A 13327-nucleotide genomic window follows, 5' to 3' on the forward strand; every position below is an offset into this window, starting at 1 on the left:
CTCCGCTTGTGCCTTCTCTCTCAAAAATAAACATTAAAAAAAAGGGGGAATTCATTAATTTATAAGATAATATATTCTATTTTTAAATAGCTTTTATTTATAAATTTAATAAATTATTTGATATATGTGGTAAATTATAAGCTGTAAAGATGCAAGAAGTTATAAAGATACAAAAAGAAAAAGCTAAGTTACCTTTTGGGCAGTCCTACCCATGTTCAAACTCCTTTTAGAAAAAAAACATGTAGGGGCTCCTGGGTGGCTCAGTTGGCTAAGTGTCAATCGCTTGGTTTTGGGTCAGGTCATGATCTCATGGTTCATGGGATCAAGCCGCCTGTCAGGCTTGGTGCTGACAGTGCAGAGCCTGCTTGGAATTCTCTCTCTCCCTCTGCCCCTCTCTTGCTCACGCTTTCTCTCTCTTGATAAATAAATAAACTTAAAAAAAAAATTTAGTTAGAAAAAAAAAATGTCTACACATTGATGGGCCAGTGACATCCATTTTTATTAATGTGTTAAAATTAGACTTGTAATCATAAACATAAGTAGGTGAGAGAGGTGAAACTGGAAGAAAAGTGCAAAGTTTGGTAGTGGAGATGGCACATAATACACAGTCTGTTTTGACAGGTAGAAACTAGTGCAGGAGAAAGCAGGTGATGAGGATATAAGTGATAAGAAAAGAAGCCCAGCAATGAGACTGGCATCTCAGTAGGGAGACCCCACACTGTCATAAACAGACTCAGTAAGCCTCTCTCTGTATTCTTTCGTAACTGCAGACAATTTATGTTAAATTGATTCAGATCCTCTTCTAAGAAATGGTGGGGGCATAGCTGATCTGAAGATGGAACTATTGGAGACAGGAAAAGCACAGGACAAAGCGGTGAATGCCTCGGTAGAGGCTGGGTAGGGTAGGGGGACTGGAGACCAGGGCCCTTAAAACATGAGTTGAGTAAATATCATGTAGGGCCTTAGCAGAGAAAGATGAGCATGGGTTAGACCTGTGTTTTTATTGATTAGAGATACCTTAGGTAAGTTACTTTACTTCTCTGCTCATAGTATTCTCATCTATGAAACTGGGAAAATGATTATATCTACATCACAGGATTGGTGTAAGGATTAAATGGATAGGGTATCTAAAGCATAGAGCATTGTACCTGGCAATTCTGTGATGTTCATTGAATGCTGTTATTAAGAATGAAATTAAGACAGGAAGCATTTGCTTTGATATGTCAACATTTATGAAACACGTACTGTGGTTGAGGGAAGTTGAGTGAAATATGATGATGTTCATAGTCTTTCAAATCCACCTGGGATTTTTGACTTTGGGTGGCTCCCTGCCAACATCCAAACACCTTTCTCTCACTCTATGTAAATATAAAGGAAATAAGATAATGAAGACCAGACTGCGAATGAATTTAGGATCTTCTTGACTATCATCAGTTTTTGTCCACTTTCTAATTGTGTTATGCTTTCAGCCTTTATAAGAAGATTCATACATGTATAAGTTACAGTAGTGGCTGAATAATAAAAATATTTGATTATAGAACTGTTCTATTTGGATGTTTGGCTAGAAAATTAAAACTACCTAATTTTAGAAACTTCACGGTGTAGTTGAGAGCTTTAGACTTTCATTGTTAGTATTTTTTATATTATCACTGCCTCTTTTGAGGTTTGACCTCTGAGCCAGCTACTTTCTGAGGTCTTGGAAGTTCTTCATCTAACATTGATAGAATAACATGGACTGGATTTACCCTTCTAACAAATACAATAACAAAAGTGGGGAAAAAGAAACAATGTTTAGGTTGTAAACAATAACAGGCAGCATAGGGCAATCCCAGGAAAAAGGGCAGTAAATGAGTTGAGTATAGGATTGTCCTGGCTCACAACCTAGGGAGAGCTTCCAGGTCATAGTGCAGAAAGGTGGAAGCAGAAGGACCCTGAATATATCCACAGTAATTTTATTATACTGAATTGTGTTTTATAGAGTTCATTTTAGGGCATTTTCATCTTTACACATGTAACATACTTACTGAGTACTTAATAAGTTCCATGGTTGCAGTTACAGACAAAAATCATGAATGATGAGTTTGATGCAGAAAATCTAGAAGAGAGAGGAGGACTATATATGAAACATAAGTAAGTGGACAAATGAATGATACATCCAAGAGACTGAAAAATATCAGTATGAGTGAAATCATGTGTTGAATCAGAATTGGGAAGAGATAACTGAAGAGAAAGAGGTGAGCTAGGCTACACCAGGTCTTAACAGCCATGTTAAAGATAAGGGTATTAATGTGAAGCCAATAGAAGTTTAAGCAGGATATGATATCATTGTGCCTGTACAACAAATGTTTGAGGATGGCATCTAGGGTAATTGGCATTAAAATAATTCTGACTTCACACAGATTAGATTGGAGGAAATAACTCATTTCCCTTTGAGCAGGTGTGAGCTTTAATCAGGTGTGAGCTTTGTTCAGTTTATTCTTACTGAAATAAACAGATTTTCCAGAGAAAAATTCAAGATTCTAATGGAATTTTTGTGTGATTCATAACTTGCTTTTATGAAAGTTTTACATTGTATAATTAAATCACTGTCTCACATTGAGCTGCATTTCTTAAAAGGAAAAGAACTCTGTGTGTTCAGAGGACCAGGCACCTTGGTCCTGACTCACATCATAGCTCTGTTTTTGGATAACTGCATCCTTGGTCATTGAGGTATCTGGATCTCATCATTGCAAACATGGTGATTTTCACTCTTTAGTGTTCCCCTGCTTGGATCTTTGTACATGTTTTACCCTTCCCCTGTATATAACTATGTTAGATTTTTCTTGGTGGCAGAAAGTGTACTTGAGTATTATATTAGCTTCTAAACACTAAACATAGAACTTAGGCATTCAGTAAATTCATTGAAATTTACTGAATCTTAGGGAGAAGTTTCAACCCATATAGGAGGCCTTTCATATTCAAGAATTTATCTCTAAAACTTTAGCATTATTGAAAGATGATAAATAATTTTTGTCATGCTGTTAGACAAACAGTATCACCCTAGTTACCATTGGTGCCTATCCACTCCTTCTTTGTATATTTGAAGGAAAAAGTGGATTTGTTAAAACATTTCACTATGAACTTTAAGTTATTACTGTTGAATGGATACTAAGCTTTTTGGCTCTTTTTTTTTTTTTTTTTTTTTTTTGCTGTTGATGAAATATTTCATCACAGGACATCAGCTAGTATAAAATCATTAAAGGCTTAATTCACTTAAGTCTTTATGATAAAATATTTGGAGGTCCCTGGAATTTTTCTGGCACCTAAGCGATTCTGTTTGTGTTGATTTGTTTTCAACTCTAATATTTTCATGTCTTTAAAAAAATAAAATATCAATCTTTCACTTGATTAAATGTTACAGTGTCTCATAAAGGCTTATTTTCTATCTCACTTATAAAAAGTGATATTTGTATTGTCACTTTTTTTTAATTTAAAAATTTTTATTTTAAGGAAAGAGCAAGCGCAAGTAGAGGAGAGGGGCAGAGAGAGAGAGGGAGACAGAGTATCTTAAGCACCTCAGCTCAGAGCCCAATGTGGGGCTCGATCCCATGCCCCCGGGATCATGACCGGAGTCAAAATCAGGAGTTTTGTGCTCAACCTCCTGAGCCACCCAGGCGCCTCTGAATTGTCACTTCTATAGCACTTCTTATTTGGCAGCAGATTATTTTTTTCCTGGATTTATCTCTATAACTTCCTGGATTTTCTCTAATGTGTATAAGTTTGTCTTTCTCACAACAGAATGAACTTCACAATAGCATAGACTTTCACTAGACTTCCTTCTGTCACTCAGTATTGTTTTGAGCACAGTATTAAGAACAGGGTAGATATACCACAGATATTTCTTAACTTGAATAAATTGAATTTAGCAAGTTTTGTTTTGTTTGCTTTTTCAGGTATCATTTGTATATAGTAAAATGCTCACATCTAAAGTGTGCAATGTATAGACTTTTTAATACCCATTTAACTACCCCTCAGATAAAGATACAGAACATCTGCATCATTCCATAAAGTTCTCTTGTGTGCCTTTCTAGTTTTAGTGTCCACTACACCCAGTTAACCACTTTACTGACTTACTATACCTTAGAGCATTTCTATGTGTTCTAGAATTTTTTATAAACAGAAACATACATTAATACTATTCTTTGCCTACCTTCTTTTGCTCAGTATAACATTTTCAAATTCATGCGTGTTATTTCATATACTGGAAGTTTGATCTTTTAAAATTCCTGAGAACATTCTGTTATGTGGGTATGCATAGTATATTTTTCCATTGTCTCATTGGTGGACATTTTGAATGTTTCTGTTTTGGGACTGTTATAAATAAAACTTATGAATATCTGGTACAAGTCTTTTTATGGACATATGCACTCGTTTCTTTAGGAATAGAACTGTTAAAGGATAGGGTAAGGGAATGCACACACTCATTAGAAACTCTCAAGCTATTTCCCAAATTGTTTTTATAATTTTACAATCATGCCAACAAGTCATAGTAGTTACATTTGCTCTCATATCCTCACTAACATGTGATATTATCAGTTTTTTTTTTTTAAATATTAGCTATTCCAGTGATTGTGTAGTGGTATTGCATTGTGGTTTCATGTGGTATTTCATTGTGGATTTTTGTGGTGACCAAATTCTAATGGGCATATGAATAAGTTACCCATTTTATAAAATATTTTTAAATTTACCAGCACAGGATGTACTAGCTTTATCTCTCTGTGCCTTTGTTTTTCATTTAAAAATGGAATTATTAGTGGTATGATTTTATTTTATTTTATTTTATTTTATTATTTTTTTAACATTTTATTTATTTTCAAGCAACAGAGACAGAGTGCAAGTTGGGGATGGTCAGAGAGACAGGGAGATGCAGGATCCAAAGCAGGATCCAGGCTCTGAGCTGTCAGCACAGAACCCCACGCAGGGCTTGAACCCACGAACTGTGTGATGTGACCTGAGCCAAAGTCGGACACTTAACTGACTGAGCCACCCAGGCACCCCAAGAGTAAAGTAATGAGGAATTAACATTTATTTAAATATTTTCATTTTAATGTCTTTATAAAATATTAAATTTAATCAAATAATCTGGTTAACTTCAGTATTCATTGAAAGTATAGGCAATATTCTTAGTCTTGGGTTTGTGCCAATTATGTATTGCAAACCCTTAATTGAACCTGGTGACATAAGACAATGACCAATTATTTGGCTTAGAAATTTGAAGATTAGCCATTTGGGCTGCACTCAACTTGTGTTTCCTCTGGTCTAGGATGCACTGATGGTCACAGAGCCGTTTCTAGTGGTTGAATTGCTTCAGTTAGTGGTGGCAACTGAGACACACATGTCTCATCACCAAGCCAATTACCCTTGTTTGTTCTTATGGTGGCTAGTTAGGACTCCAAATAACAGCATACAAAATACTTTGTATATAGTACAGTGGTGTTCCCAAGGCCAGCCCATATTCCAGGGCTGGAGAGCAAAACTCCAGAAGTTTGATGGATGATGTGAGGAACTATGAAGTTACATTGTAAAGGGAGTGGAGTAGAACTGTGATCTTTTTCAGGCTACCATGCCATTGTAAGTTTTCTTTCCTGAAAGCGTTATTCAAATGCTTGTTAAGAATAGGCTGTCTCTAATTCTTTCCGTGGAAGTTATTAAAGAGCATTAACATTTGTCCAAAAACATGCTGATACCACTTTGATTTAGCATCATTTAAAAGTAATAAATATTTGAAGACTAAAAGGAGGAGGCCAAGCTTAAATGGTTCTGTCTGGGAAGAATGATCTGTTTCAGGGAACATAAGTACAAATGTTGCCAATTGACCATGACAAAATTTAGTCTAATATACATGGCAATACCAGCTTTGAAATTTCACAGGTCACAGGGCAGAAGAAAAGTAAAATGGTACACAGATATTACAGCTGACAGGTTGTATATGCAGACTGGTGTTTTGTTTAGTTTATGTTACCACCTTTTGCCCTAAGAAACATATAATTCCAATGAACTAGAAAATTAGACTGTAAGAGAAAACTAACCTTTTGATTCTCTTGGAAGATAGTTGTTTTAGTATTGCAAAATTTCTGTTGAGTTTATTTTAAACCATGTCACTTCTGTATTTTTTTCTGAAGAGAACTGAGTGAAATTTAACAAAGTTTGGGTAGAGGAATGGGGAAATAAAAAGTCTTTCCTCATTTCTTTGTGTAGTTTTCAGACTGCTTTTATGGTAATTCTCACCACCTAATGGTCCTATTGACAAAATTTGGATTTAAATTACAGTATTAATTGGTTTAAGTGTTCTTTAAACATCAACTGTTATGTCTTTTCAATAAAAACATTGGATTTTTCCAAATTTGATAGACGGTATCAAATAATTTATATTATTTTCAGCTATTAGAATACACAGGATGCTTTGTGATTTACATGTAAAAAGAATGTAGGACAGACTTTTCTAGTTTTATTAAATTTCCATGAGAAAGAAATCAAATCGTCTGTATAAATCATACTGTAGACTATTGTCACATGATGTTAAATATTGTGATGCTTTAATAATTACTTAAAATTTACAGAATATTTTGAAGTTTCTATGAAGAGTGTAAGTTGCTATTTTAGAAGGGAATGCAGTAAAAAATTCAAATCAGATACCACCTTCCAGGTGCTGCCTACCCTGACCGATTTATGTAAAATTGTAACTTCCCTGCACCTCTGTCCAGTTAAATCCTACCCATTTAATTCCCAAGGAATTTTGGATTTGTAAAATCCTATATCGTTTTCTTAGTTGTTATTTTTATTTCCAGGCTATCTACACATGAATCTAAGCTTCATGTGACCTTTGATTTTTGACTGTTAAGTTGAGGGATATATACTTAGCAGCTTCAACAGTGCTTGGCCCAAAATGAACATTTAATAGATACAGGATGAATCAACAAGTAAGTGGATAAATGGATGCATTTAACTTATCCGTAAAAGATAATATAACTAGTAATAAATCATCTTTAAATATATGTCCCATTTTATATTAAAAATAGTTATAAATGTATAATTTTAACTTTCAGTGACAAGGCTGCTTCATCTTGTTAGTCAAATTAAAATCTAGTGTCAAACTTTTTCTTGGTATTTAACAGGCTTATTTTCAAACCTGGCTTTTGTCTCTGTAGTTATTACTCAGATAGAATTAGAATGTTATTTTTTTTTTATCATACAGAACCTCATCTATTGTTCAACTCAACTAATTATTTAATTAACCTTGCATTCTGAGAAAGTAGTTTCCTAATTACATTCCGTATGTATTAACATGTCCTTGAAACAAATAGGAATTTAAAAATTTGTTCCCTTTCCTCTTTTCCCTTCCCTCTTTTCTGCTGTCCCTTTCTCTGTCTCTATGTTATGTTGCCTTTTCCCTTTATCTTATAAAACTTAATGGAGAATGAATTTCAAATTCTTTTACATTCATATTTAAAAAGCTAGTAATCCAGCAATCATGCTCCTTGGTATTTACCCAAAGCTGTTGAAAATTTATGTCCACATGAGTGTTTATACCAACTTTTTTCGTAATTGCCAAAATGAGGAAGTGAGCAAGATGTCCTTCAATAGTAAGACCTTTGGTACACCCTGACAATGGGATATTATTCAGAACTAAAAAGAATGAGTTTTGAAGCCATGAAAAGACAGGGAGGAACCTTAAATGTGAGTTAATAGGTGAAAGAAGTCAATCTGAAAAGGCTACATAGTGTGTGATTCTAACTATATGACATATTGGAAAAAGGTAAAACTATGGAGACAGTAAAAAGATCAGTGCCTGGACCTGCAGGTCAGAAATGTTTATGTAAAGGTCTCCAAATTCTCAAAAAGGATTGTTGGAGAAATTTTGCACCTTTTATCTTAAACAGTACTTGTTTCTGAAAGACAAGAGCCTTGAAAATAGCAACAACAAGTAGATGTTTATTTTGAGCCCAAATGGTGTAACTAACATTGTCATTTATAACTGTTTGCTCTTTCCATTTAGCCCAGGGAAAGGATCAGAGTATACTTAGTGAACCTTACTGTTTAAAAAAAAAAATTATCAGAGAACCTGAAAATTACATGAGGGAATTGCCTGTTAGGGGGCTTACAAATAGAAACCTGGTTCACCTGCAGAAAGTAACAACTTAGTGGGTAATCATTTTCAAAATATTGTTGGTCTTATTCCTCAAATCCGGATTTGGGCTAAGCCATCCTTGATATGTCCTTGACCCTTCACTGAATTCATTGCAAATTGAAATATATAAATCTACCAAATGTCTGATACTGAACATTAACTACCTACAGTAGTAATGTTGAAATCTCAACTGCATACAGATATAATTTTAGTACCCCTTACTGGCAAATAAAAAATAAAAAACCTTATAAGCAAACACTAATTACTTTTGTGATAGGGAGGAAAACAAAAATCCATACCAATTTAGATTATTATGGTCTGCATTATATCTGTCCGTGAATAATCTGTTTTAACCATTTATTAAGTTATAAATACATTTTTACAAATCTCGTTGACATTTAGATATTTTATAAAACACAGTAAATGCCAGAGAAAATTGAATTAAGAAAGCTTGTAATATGCTTTACTACTAGTTAAAAAAAATTGTGGCTATGAATGGTTCTGCTCTATATCGAGTATAAATCTGATCCCAGACCAGAGAATAACTTTTTCTTCTTTTTCATGCTGGAGGCTTTGACCTTTTTGTTGATAGCTGGTTTTTAACAGCTTCACCTTATGTTTTATTCCTTTTGATTTGTAAGAAATTTGATTATCAGCCTTGAGCAGAAGTCATAATCACAGAAAAAGGAGGCAAGTCATTTAGGGAATAATCCAGAGTCCTTTTAACAGCAGTGTGAAGTCTGAGTTTGGGTGACTCAGAGGCACACTAGAATAAGCATTTGTATCAGACATCGGGCTGGAATAGATTTTGGCTTCTACAAGCACTACTCTTGGACATGTACTTTAAGCCACCATACTTGTGACTCAGGCTGGCTTTGCCTGTCTTAAAAACAACAACATCAACAGCAACAACAAAACACACAGTCTCTAAACCATACAGTAAGCTTTAAAATTCACTTCTAGTTTTTTGCAGATTGCAATCTACTTGACAGAACTAACCAGTAACAGCACAGTATAGTCTGATATTGATAAGAGGGGTACAGTTGGAGTCACTAGTTATTAATCCTTCCAGTGTGTATATATTCTAGGTTGGAACTGGACTCATTCCTATTTATAGTGCCCTATGTGAAAGAAATATTATGGTTAAGCATGGTGAAGGAAGGGACTATTAATGTTGACTTTATAAAACTTTGAATGGTTTGGTTATGCAATTATAAATTAGTAAAATATGTTGTGGGGAAGTCTTTAGTTTAAGTTAATTGGTATGTCTTAGCCAACGTCATTACAGTACTTATTTTTGGAATGCAATCTTATTTTCTCAGATTAATTCTCCTGTTTGGAAATCTGAGAACCAGATCAGTATAATTAGCTTCTACTCCCATCTAAGATTTCTCCATCTTCATTCCTTTCCTCACTGTAAGTGCATCAAAGGCAAAATGGCTACCAATGGTGCTTACTGTGAATGCTATGGAGATACGAGTTGCTTTCCCCAATAAGGAGGAGTATTTAATGAAATGTTGGAATATCTCCTCCAAAAGCTTACTAGTCCATCTAGAGTTTTATTTGTCCCTAGCAATGCCAAGCAGACAGTGTTTGCCCCCTTAATATTTAAGACTATACATGTGAATGGAATTCTGGACAATGAAGTACACATTTGTTGACACATAAGTTACATACAGTGGTAGACAGCAGTTTTCAGGAACCACACTGGAAGAAGATGCTTTGGTTTGCTGTATTAAGAGCTTATATTTATTGTGTGAGACACTGTCCTAAAACCTTTACATATATAACAATTGTTTAGTTGTTAATAGCTTGAAGTATAAATGTTGTTATGATATCTGCCTTCAAAGAATGTACTGAAACTAAGAATAGTTAGGTAATTTTGGCATCACTCTAGAACTCCTAAGTAGTAGAGTCATGAAAAAAAAAAATCCATGGTCTTCTAAAGAAAAAAAAAACAGCTTTATTGGAATATAATTTATATACCATAAAATTAACCTATGTGAAGTGTTCAACCTAATAGTTTTAATCAGAGTCAATAATAATTATACTTATTGGGCGCCTGGGTGGCTCAGTCGGTTGAGTGCCTGACTTCAGCTCAGGTCATGATCTTGTGGTTTGTGAGTTCCAGCCTCACGTCAGGCTCTGTGCTGACAGCTCAGAGCCTGGAGCCTGCTTCAGATTCTGTGTCTCCCTCTGTCTCTCTGCCCCTCCCCTGCTTGTGCTCTGTCTCTCAAAAATGAATAAATGTAAAAAATCTTTTTAAAATAATTATACTTCTTTATCACCATAGTTTTAGCATATTTTTATGGCTCCATCCAAAAACCTTATTATACTCATTAGCTACCAGTATTTTTTCCCCTTAATTCATTATCCTTGTCCCCCTATCCCCCAATCCAAGACAACCATTAGCCTACTTTCTGTCTCTCTCTAGATCTGCTGATTATAGACATTTCCTGTAAATTTACTCAGACAATATATGGTTTTTTGTCACTGACTTATTTTGCTTAGCATAATATTTTCACTGTTGACCCATGTAGCAGCATGTATCTATACTTCATTTTTTATTGCAAAAAATACTTCACTCTATGGATATTTAGTTGTTTATTCATAAATGTTATTTGATGCTCTTTTAACCACAAGTCTACTAGCTCTCTCACATTACTTATGGTTGTCTCCTAATAACCATCCAAGGTTTTTTGTACCTGACAGTTTGGATGACTCAGGTGACTGTTTCAGCACTAACAAAAAGGACAGCTCTAAGCTTAAGGTTTCTGAGTCTTAGAGGCACCTCTGGTTCAAACTAACTGTGAACCTCAGAGAATGGTAATAATAGGCAAGCAAGACTGGGTAGGAGCAGAAATACTTCTCTCTGTCTGCACTTTCAGTTCCCTTCACTTGAATCCTTAGCTCAAGTGCCATACTGTCTGAATTGCACAAAACAGGGAAAATATTTTCAGCAAGTTTTCAGATTGGACCCGCAGAATTCTGTATATAAAGTATATTTTGTGTAACAGTAGAATATCACCTTTGGATTTTTCGTTTTCAAAAGATAGATTGTAGCATGTTTCATTGAGATTAACTCAAATTTTCCTGTAAATATAGATTATATATTAGTAGGTGACATGCACAATGATATTCAGTCTTTCTGTCTTTTGATGGGATATTCAAGACAGTATCAAGGATGGATCATTTGGTGACATGATCTATTTGATAGAGTGCAGTTGGAACCATTGCATAAAGTAGAGAATTTTCTTTCAAAATATTCTTTGGAAGTTCAGATGTATACACCTATTAATCATTTATATAAGATTAATGTTTTATTTTATGGTTTATGTAAATATTATGTAGCTAGGTTATGATGCTCAATTTTCCCTGTTACTAAAGTGTAATAGTATATTTAAAGAAAGAAATTTTTCCTTTAGAAATTTTCTCATTGGAAAATATTAGTTGGTTTATTAATGTATACTTTATATTGAATGAGACATGTTTAGAGTAAGATTCTGTTAGTACTTTTTTGGATTTTATATGATCTTTGACATTGATTATGATTAATCAAGGACCAAAGGTAAGGAAGGGGTGTTGTATTACTTAGGAGAAAGACACTTAACATCTTCTTGTTTGAATTCACACATAATTTAGGTGAAACACCGGGGCCTTGATAATTAGGAAAATAATAAACGTAAAAAGTCAGCTTTATCATAGTGTGTGATCTGACCCAACAATTAGTGTGTCTGATAATGCCCCATAGTCTCAGTATGTGTGTTTGTTTGTTTGTTTTAATTTTGAGAGAGAAAGAAGGAGAGCATGCATATGCATGCAAGCAGGGAGGGGGCAGAGAGATCAGAGAGAACCCCAAGCAAGCTCTGTGCTGTCATCATGGAGCCCAACAAGGGTCTCTGTCTCAGGAACCATGAGATCATGACCTTAGCTAAAACAAAGAGTCAGACACTTAAGCAACTGACTCACCCAGTTTATTTAATAAAAGTAAGTAAACAGAATAGCCCTTGTCTTGTATAATCTATGGTATGTGACTTTAAACCACTGTATTTCTTTGTGATAATCTGAGATTATATTTTAAAAAACACATATGTCCCAAAGGAAAAAAAAAAGATGGTTGACCAATGTGGAAATTTATGCATGTATTTACTTATTCATAAACAGCTAATAGAGGCATACCAGATATTCTAAAAAGAAGAGGAGACTAGTAGGGATGGGATGAGAAAGTTATTTTTAGCTTTATGTTTGCAGGTAGAATTCATTTATAGGACCATTTTTACAGTGCTGTTAGGGCCTTTACATTCATTTTATACCCAGAGCTGTCATCTGTTTCCAAATTTTGACACTTGAGAAGTAGCTGTATGAATGGAACAGAATGATTATGAATAACCTACAGTTATCAATGCCAGAAATTCCTGGTTCTACTCTGGCCTGAGTAGTTGACAGTCCAGCATGGCAATACATATTGGGTAATGCACTTCTGTTCCAAGAGAGGAGACACATATTTGACAGTTGAGTCAAGTGCTCTTACCTGGGAATAATTGAAAGTTACTTTACAGTATGTTTGCTTCAGGCAAGTCTTTAAGAATTTCTTTTCATTTCTTTTTGTGGATGGTTGTGACTGTTCTATGTATTGGTTTGCTTAATATTTTGCATCAACTTGATGTTGCATTTGTAAGTAATGTAGTTTACCAGTTACCAGTTTGAGTGTCTCTGTTTTCCTATATTAATGTCCAAGTTTCTGAATATTGTGTATTTCTTACATTGTCCCTCCTTTTTATGTAGGCCAATCCACAAATACTGATACTCTCATAAAAATATTTTGAATTGTCTCTTTTAAATTGATATATCATTCATATAGCATAAACTGGACTCTTTTAAAGTGTACAGGTCCGTGATTTTTAGAATACTCATTAGATTGTAAAATATTACCACTCTTTAATTCCAGAACATTTTTAAAGCAAAGAGAAACCCTGGATCCATTAGTAGCCACTCAACATTTGCCTCTCCCTCAGTCCCTGGAAACCATTAATCTGTACTCTGCCTTTGTAGATTTGCCTGTTTTGAATATTTCACACAAATAGGATAAAACGATATATAGAGTTTTGTATCTGGGTTTTCACTCAGCGTGATTCTTCAGTGTTTACGTTGTAGCACGAA

General features: G+C 34.5%; 1 protein-coding gene across 6 annotated transcripts in view; it reads left to right on the forward strand.

The window, feature by feature from the left end:
• The window catches only part of CNTN4 (contactin 4), an 893585-nt gene that overhangs the window by 178707 nt on the left and 701551 nt on the right, over positions 1 to 13327 (forward strand). The window lies entirely within an intron of this gene.

The sequence above is a fragment of the Panthera leo genome, chromosome A2 (assembly GCF_018350215.1).
Source record: "Panthera leo isolate Ple1 chromosome A2, P.leo_Ple1_pat1.1, whole genome shotgun sequence".
NCBI classification, from domain to species: Eukaryota; Metazoa; Chordata; class Mammalia; order Carnivora; family Felidae; genus Panthera; species Panthera leo.